Genomic DNA, 8,746 nt, shown 5'->3' on the forward strand with positions numbered 1-8,746 from the left:
TAAGACCCCAATAGAAATGAGATTAGCTTCTATGTTTCATCGACCATACACCATATAACACTAACACTCGTGCACAATAGCCTTCAATGCATTCAAAGCAGCATACAGTAGTTCCAAGCCATGGAAATTCAATCGCCCCCACTCAATTTGGAATAAAACATAAAACAACATAATCCATACCTTTCCACCCATTCTCCAAGATCTTAACATTCCCCAAGATTACCTGTATTGCAATTGCTCATCACAGTCTGCCTTGGTCACACTACATATCACCCCTTCTGCATCCGATATGCGACTATTAGAAGTTTTTAAATAACTCTAAAGGCTTTAAAATAGAATCACTCAATCTTTAACGCATTTTCCTATAAAACCCAAAGCACACCACTTTATTGCAATATATAGAAATACATTGGAAAACAAAGGAAAACCCCACTCCGGCAGCATAAGCCAAACTTCAAAATTCATACACTCGCTTCTATAAATATCGTCGTTTCCATCTCTCGAAGACTTTTTGTTGCACCGCTACCCCCGAACTCTGATCTGCCCGATCTCTGATCAGCGCTTATCGCTATCAGTTATCACCTATCACACCATCCTTCACTCCTGGCCTTTTCCACTTAAAATTTTCGATCTGACATGACTTACAGACTCCATGGGTTCTAGGTTGCAATATATAATTTTTCGGCTCTGCTCCTAAATCGCATGTCACATATCACACTTAGCTCAAGACTAATGTCCCCCTTTGATGTATTGCGATGCGATATTACTTGTTCCACTCTCACGATTTAATCCTAACCGTTGATCTTCCAGATCTAACAGTTGTTGTGCATCAACTCTTCACCTCTCCGCTCTTCTCTTTGCTTATGTTTTATGCTATTTCTTCAGCGTTTCACTGTGCACTCCCTCCTGAGCTTGGACTTGATTCTTCTAATGGATTTAGTGATCCATTATGATCATCCTCTTCATGTATCTCTCTTTGTGTAATCGCTGAACTTCACCTGCACACATCTAGAGCAGCCTTCTTTGCAGCTGGCTTCTTTGCTGGGGCAGATGGTTTAGTAGCCTTGGCTGGCTTGGCAGCAGGAGCCTTCATAGACTTGATGGATGGAGCATCGTTCAATGGATACCAAAAGTTTGAAGCAGAGACCACAAAAACGTTTTAATTCCCAAAGAACCTAGTCAATCAACCAATAGTGGAATACACGTAAACTCACCTTTTCACCAATCCACGGCTTTCGCACAATTCCTAAGGTTTAACTTTATTGGGTTCATTCTCCACCATAGATTTCAATCCCACGATCTGACGGTTGATATCCTTTTCGAAATCAATGAAACTTGCACGACCATCCTCCGTTGTAGATGTGCACTCACAAGAACCGACGGTCTTCAGCGATTTCGAAGGAACACTTGCATGATGATTACCCGTCCGAAATGGGTGGTTTTTCTCTCTCCTCTAGTGGCTACGTGTCGTGCAATGATTGGAATCAGGCGGACTTGTTATATTACCGCTTATCACTTTTTATGCCCCTGAAATACCATTTCTTGTGAAAATACCACCTTTTTCACTGGGTATCTTTCGTGCGTCTTCTCCAAGCAATGACCGTTAGATCTGTCGATCTACGATCAGACGACTGTCGCTTCCCTTTAGATTTTGACTCAAAATTGTCAGGTTTTCTGCTGTTCCGCTATAAATTTAACACTTCTGCCAGTTTATATTGGAGCCATGGTTTGGAGGAGCTCCGATACCAAAGTGGTAGGGACTGAAGTGTGAACGAGGTAATACTATGGAGGAGACAGTGATATAGTTAAACTTGACAGACAACACATAGGCTAGGGCAGGCGAGGAGAATGCATGGTGTTTGAGTTTCAATAGGATTTCCAGGTTTGAAAGCGAAGAAAGACTGAGGCTGTGGTGCCATTCATGGGTGAATCAATTTCGATTTCTGATGGGACTCTTTCAACTTTTCTGTGGATATGAATTTGAGACTGATGCATTCAAGGCTTTGAAGACACCTCTTCCAGCGTAGGTAGGCTTCCATATTCAAAAGGAATGCTCGCCATTACCAGAGGAAAAGTTCAAGGTTGCCTTACAGGTAATAGACAGATAGGCTTAGATGGCAAAGTCCTAAATTTGACGAGACTACAAGTCAATTCCAAACCAAACTCAGAATGGAGCAGCTATGAACCAGATGATATAGTGCTCACAATAATCTCAACGAATATATAAATACAATCGAAATTTATTGCAGGAGTAATGCTATAACTCAACATATAAACTTTGAACTTCAATTAATGCACAAAGAAAGAGCATATATACCAGGATTTCATGGGGCAGAGAGCCAAATTTACGTCTTACGTTCCAGCCGAATGCAAGTATATTTTGGAAAGCATATTAAAGCGGTTCACGAAATTTAGGGTATGGTATAACGTTTAACTCTCGACCAACTCATTTGACAACAAAGATTTTACAGAGATGGCAGTGTAGAATAGAGGTACATGACTAACATGTATAGAAAGGACACAGAACAACAAGCTCACATAAACAAGTGGCTCATACTTGAGCAGGGCAGGAGATCGCCTGCTCTGATACCATGTTAAACACACACATGGCAACAACAGAATATTAAAGGTAAGCAGGAGAGTACATTTATTATTAACAAATGATATACATTTATAGTACATGGTGTGACCCTTGGATTCATATTCCAAGTGGTCTCTTGGACTCCTTTTGGTTGTTCAGCTTCCACACCAACCCTTAGAGGATTAGGTGTCCAAAAAATATAATCCTATCGGCGTATAACAACCACATTGGAAAATGTGGTTGTATATATGTTTTTCATATACGCCTATCGGCGTTTATCAATCACATTGGTAAATGTTGTTGTGCTAGTTTACCTATGCTTATATAAATTTTCAAATTTGCTAGAGATGTCAAAGCTGTGACAAAGGAATATATTCTTACATTATTGACAAAGGTGGAGGGTGCATACCAAAAACTTGAAAGAGTAATCTCAAGTTCCTTTAGGGTGTCAAAGGAGTTCATTGAATAGACTATCAAGGCCATGAAGCCTGCAATGGATGTTGCAATGCCATACATACAAAATTCTTCCGATTATGCAGTTCAAATAGCCTCCCTGGTTGCATCAGATGTCACTTAACAAGCCCAAAAAATAGTTGAATCTACTAGTGTTGATCCAAAGAATGAAACAATTGTAGCATGGGGCAACTAAACAAACTACAAAGCCAATTGAAGAGGCAAAACCCATAGCTTCAGCTACGATGGACTAACTTCTATCATCAGATCCTATTGTCCTTGTAGGAGGTGTTGGGGCACTAATCTTGTTGTATTTGCTTGTTCCTTCAATTTTCTCCAACATTGCCTTTTCCCTGAGGGGATATAAAGGTGAGCTCAACCCTACTCAAGCACTTTAGTTCCTAACTAAGCAAGACTGTGTGATGATTCACATCCGAATAGAGAAAGAGAAGTTTGAGGCTAGCCTACCTAGTTTTCTAAGGAGTTCTCAAAACAAGATTTTATCCTTACCAGTCAAATAGTTTCCCAATAAATTGAGAAGTATGTTCAGAAACTCTAAAAAAGTTGATGCAGAAGTGGCATCTTTGAAAATTTCATACTTAAAGAGGCTTAACAAGAATTCAAGAGTGGTCATAATGGATTTGTATGGAGATGTGGCACTCAATGGCAAGAACTCTTACTGGCCTTGGATTCAACAACGCATGGATTTTGACTGATGGATTATAGGGGCAGAGGTTGGATGCAAAGCTATCTTGGAACAGAGTCATACAATGCCTCCTTTGCTGAAATCCTATCCCCATCAAGTATAATAGTGACAGCTAGGGGGTGTTTTGGAAGAACTAGTTCAAGCCTGCAGGAAATATCTCACCACGTTCTTGCTAGTGGTTTGGATGATTAAGAAACCACATTTTATATGTAATTCAAACCCACTCCATGAGATTATCTGTGAAATTGCTGCAATCTCATGTATCATAGCATCAAAACTGTCTGAAATTGACCTTATCATTGCCTTCAGTGAAAATGGTTGTTGAGCTAACTTTAATGGTCATAGTTCATATATTATTGGTTTCTTGTTTTCAAATAAACAAATCTGCCCAACCGAAAATGGAAGGAATCTGGAAAAATTATAATCTCAAATGCCCGATAAACATCTTCTGATCTGTAGTAAACAACACAAACTCCCAAAGAGGACTACGATTATTAATATGATAAACCTGTAGAAGTAAATTACATGAGAACTTGTAGCAAGCTTGCAATGCCTTAATGTTGAGTGTTCTCATGGTTATGATTATTTGGAGAAGCAAGTCGATATGACATTCAAATTTGATTCCTAATACTATGATAGCCAAAACCCATTTCAAATCAAGATTTCCAGCTTAGCGCGTTTACTCAAAACACGGTATCCCAACACAATGTTTCTTATATCATAAAATAATAATTTATACTTATACTTTCAAACAAACACATCTTTCAAGGCCATTCTTTTTTGCTAGAAAAATAACAAACTGCAAGGCACGTGTCAATAACGTGGATTAATGTTTTCCTCCGTCGCAATTCAATGGACCTGGTAGAGATATCAGGATAAGTGAGTATTAGGTTTATTGAAGATTGACGTTGAATGCATCGACCACTTTTGTTAACTAAGTTATTTAGTTAGCACTGATAAAAACTCTTAATCTTCTTGTGAATGCCATTATTCAAGTGATATGTATAGAGAACAAATGCAACTTTTTTATCCCTCGTTTTTAGCAATAGTTACTTTGTTGCTGAATTCAATGGCAAGAAGCATGAGGAATCATGAAGTTCTTCTTCTGAGGGAGATAATCCTAGCCTCTTTCAAGGATTCCCAGGGATACAATGGAATTGGATATTTCGTTTTCCCATATAATGCAAGGTATTTCGTAATGAAAGATGATGATATGGGTGGATCATTCAGTGCTCTTCCTACAGATGTTCCCAAGGGACACTGTGCAGTGTATGTTGGAAGTGAACGCAGTAGATTTGTCATCCCCACGACTTATTTGAATCATTCTCTGTTCAGGGTATTGCTGGAGAAGGCCGAGGAAGAGTATGGGTTTGTTCCCAAGGGACAGTATGCAGTGTATGTTGGAAGTGAGTGCAGTAGATTTGTTATCCCCACGACTTACTTGAATCATTATCCGTTTAGGGTATTGCTGGAGAAGGCCGATGAAGAATATGAGTTTGATCACTAGATGGGTTTCATCATTCACTGCGAGGAATTTTCTTTCCATTATCTGACATCCATGCTAGGTATAAAAGGAATTAGTACTGGCAATGGATGATTTCCTCTAAATCCATTAACACAGAGATGGATTGCATATAGTTAAAATGAGCCTGAACTCCACTGAGATATTTTTCCAAGCATCGAAATGGAAACATGCCTACATAGATGTCCTTCAAAATTGAAGTTGAAAGACAAAGAAAATATCGACTTTGGTTTTCTTTATTCGTTTTGGATTTTGAGTGTCTCAAGAATTTTTAATCGTAGCCTTCTAGGTGTTTTGGGTTTTGATCGTTGGAGTCTAATGACACTGTATTATCCAGATCATCTTCTTCAGAAAATATATATGGAAGTAGCTCGACGACAATGCGTTGTTTTGGATTTTGTGTAGGTTGTTTAGGTATTTGGATTTTGCTTGCCCCTGTCCAATGTGCAAGCAAACTTTCCAAATCACCTTCCAAAGACGATCGAAAAAGCAGGTAGAAGCAAGGTGACGCTTGTCCGAGCAATTTTCTGGCATATGGATGACTGAGAATAGCTCTCGTTAACTTTGGCCATGCTACTGAAGCTGTACATAATATCAAAATCAACTAATTGAGCAAGATAAAATCTTATTGAGTGGCATGTTCTGTTCTCCTTTTATTGAATTTTTTCGGTCTCTTTCAAACGTAACTTGCAAGATGGATGCCTAACGACTTGGTTATTCTTCTCTTAAAGACGCAAGTTTTGAAACAGAATTTGAAATACAGTATGGTCTCTGGATATTATTATATTTTATTTATTACATATGAATTAATCAAACGTTTTTGTTTAAGGTTTTTTTTAATCTCTGATCAAAGTTTACTGGTACCAACTTTAATTATTTTATTTTAAAAATTAAAGTCATATTTTAGTTTTCCTTTAGTAAAGCCCTAATTTATTTAAAAAAATAAAATCATATTTTAGTTTTCCTTTAAAAAAAGCCAGAAAAATAAATATGTGTTTGAAAGAAGTTATCCTTACTATCCGTCGTTAGAGAAATTGCAATGGTAATCAGGGAGCTTATGATGGCACACCTATCTCCGAACAACCTAATCATGTCATGCAGAAGACACGGTGAAAGTGATCAAGGTGAGAAAGTGATCAAGGTGAGAGAATCTCGATGGAAGTAATTAATAGAATACTTAGTCATATAGAGATACATTTACCACTGTAGGAACGGAAATGATGACAAGTTACCTAATTAAGAATTAGAGTTTGAGTAGTAGTTAGGTCCAATTATCAGTTTATCCGAGAAGAGGAGATAACACAACAACCTCTACATGTACACCAAACTTTTCATCATAAACATCAATGAAGAAGAAGACTATGCTTCCTCTATAAACTCATGTACTATCAAGGATTATAACAGTTATCAACAGTCTCGATGTGTACACCAATATCTTCATCCATAAACACTCAAGCAATAGCACGAAACTACTTCCTCTATACACTCTTGTTACTATCAAGGATTCGAACTGTTATCAAAAGCCTCTATGGATATTGAAATCCCCTTTTCATATATTTTGAATCTCTTGACATTGGGCAGGTCTGATTAAAAGCATTGGTCAGTTAATGGATTTTGGTGCAGTGTGCTAAGAATAGTATTTTCAAAAATCAGTATGTTCCAACAAAAATTACTATAGTACTAAAACAACGAGGTTTCCAATCTATTTATGCCAATTAAGGTCTCCAACAGGGATGTCAATTAATTACAACCATAAGGTATCATAATTCCTATTTCCGTCGTAGTTTCTATTACCATGCATCTGAGTTTGATGAATATTATGAATGGAGAAGAGGCAGATCTAGTGCAGTGCTACATAGTGATGTTGCCTATGTAGCTCCATCTACAGAAAAAAGGCCAACAATACGGCAAGTTTTAAAAATGGTATGTATCGGTGGGTCAATGTCTTTATAAAATGCCATGGATAGAGACTAGCATATAGAAGTACTACTATTCATCACTTCAGGATCGAACTTGTCCGCTGACTTCACCATGAACAATTCATATCTCTGGTTGGAAGTATTGCACAAAGACTTCAAACTTCCATATCTAGTTGATCAAGTATAATTACCAGATCAACCGCAACTTTGAACTTGCCTATATTGGTAATCACTGCATTTGGTGTAGGTTTGGCATAAGATGATGGATATGTCAATAACTTGTATTTGGGGTCTTTTGTTATTTATATTTATATGTAAAACATAGTTTGATTTGCAAAAAATCAGCAACAACCCTGCCATGAAGATCATAAAGACTCTCATCTAATGAGTTAAAAATTCATATCTATAATGATGATAACTTACCAAAGACACGGGAGGCTTTCATTTATATACATAAGTCAAAGAAGCACAAGCCCAAAAATCTCCTTCATATCAGATTGAAAAAATGGATTCTTATATTGCCATCAAGCACAACAAGTTCTCAGTCAAAATTCCAGATGGAACCAAAAACTGGAGTCACATGTTGAGATGTTTGTTGATATGGCAGCATCTACAGTGCGTGCCCTGTTCAAAAAGGCCAAGGAAAATTCCCTTTCTCATCCTTCCCTTTCCATATTTACCCCGATAGGCGTCCCTCCTGTTGGATATGGGCACTATAATCATTTTCTAAACTAATCTTTTTAATCAGATGGCTTCAATAGTATGTTCTCATCGTTGCCACTATATCAATGGATAAAATTCACACCACTAATTTACTTGCATGTCTAAATCACATGTTTAAAACATACTTATATTAATTTTTTACAAAAAATGATTAAAACTTTACTATACCTCTTGTTGATAACTAGGTATGTTCATTAGTGAAAAATGTATTTAATTTTTTTTATAAAATATATATTCAAACCAGCATTGATTCTAAAATTGTTTACATTCTTAAACATATGCCTCTTCAACCATTTGCCAAGTGTTTTCTCAGCGGTGAGAAATATATTTAAAACAAATTATAAAACATATATTCAAACCCGCATATGTCTATTCATATTCTTAAATGTATGCCTCTTCAACCATTTGCCAAGTGTTTTTTTCCAGTCCATTAGCTAAACTGAGTGGTTGTCTATGCGTTACTAATTCCCACACCCATTTCATGGTTAACTGGTTGCATTATACGCTGAAGAAATTTTAATTAATTTGTTTGAACTTTTGAGCTCATGTGCTACTAGTTTGAGGTCTATGATGTAAACTGAGTGGCTGCCTATGGGTTACTAATTCACTCACCCATTTCATTGTTATTGGTTTGCATTACAAGCTGAGAAAATATGAATTTGTTTGATCTTTTGAGCTCAACCACAAGAGCTCATTGCAGACATTTCTAGAGCTATCTAATATTCACTTCCATAATTTTTTTTTAGTGATTTTAAATGGTGTTTTGGTAGAGGATTGTTAGGCTATTATACATTTATCTCATCACTTGTTATTTATATTTTTAAAGCTAGTGAGTATTCTGT

At 37.0% G+C, this 8,746-nt stretch overlaps 1 pseudogene; it reads left to right on the top strand.

Moving 5' to 3' along the window:
- Positions 1 to 1,596: 1,596 nt before the first annotated feature.
- On the top strand, positions 1,597 to 3,932 carry LOC149183038 (calcium sensing receptor, chloroplastic pseudogene; annotated as a pseudogene).
- The last annotated feature ends 4,814 nt before the right edge of the window (positions 3,933 to 8,746 follow it).

The sequence above is a fragment of the Pinus tabuliformis genome, chromosome 3_2 (genome assembly GCF_031772625.1).
Source record: "Pinus tabuliformis cultivar Carrire ecotype Pingquan chromosome 3_2, CPIR1, whole genome shotgun sequence".
NCBI lineage: Eukaryota > Viridiplantae > Streptophyta > Pinopsida > Pinales > Pinaceae > Pinus > Pinus tabuliformis.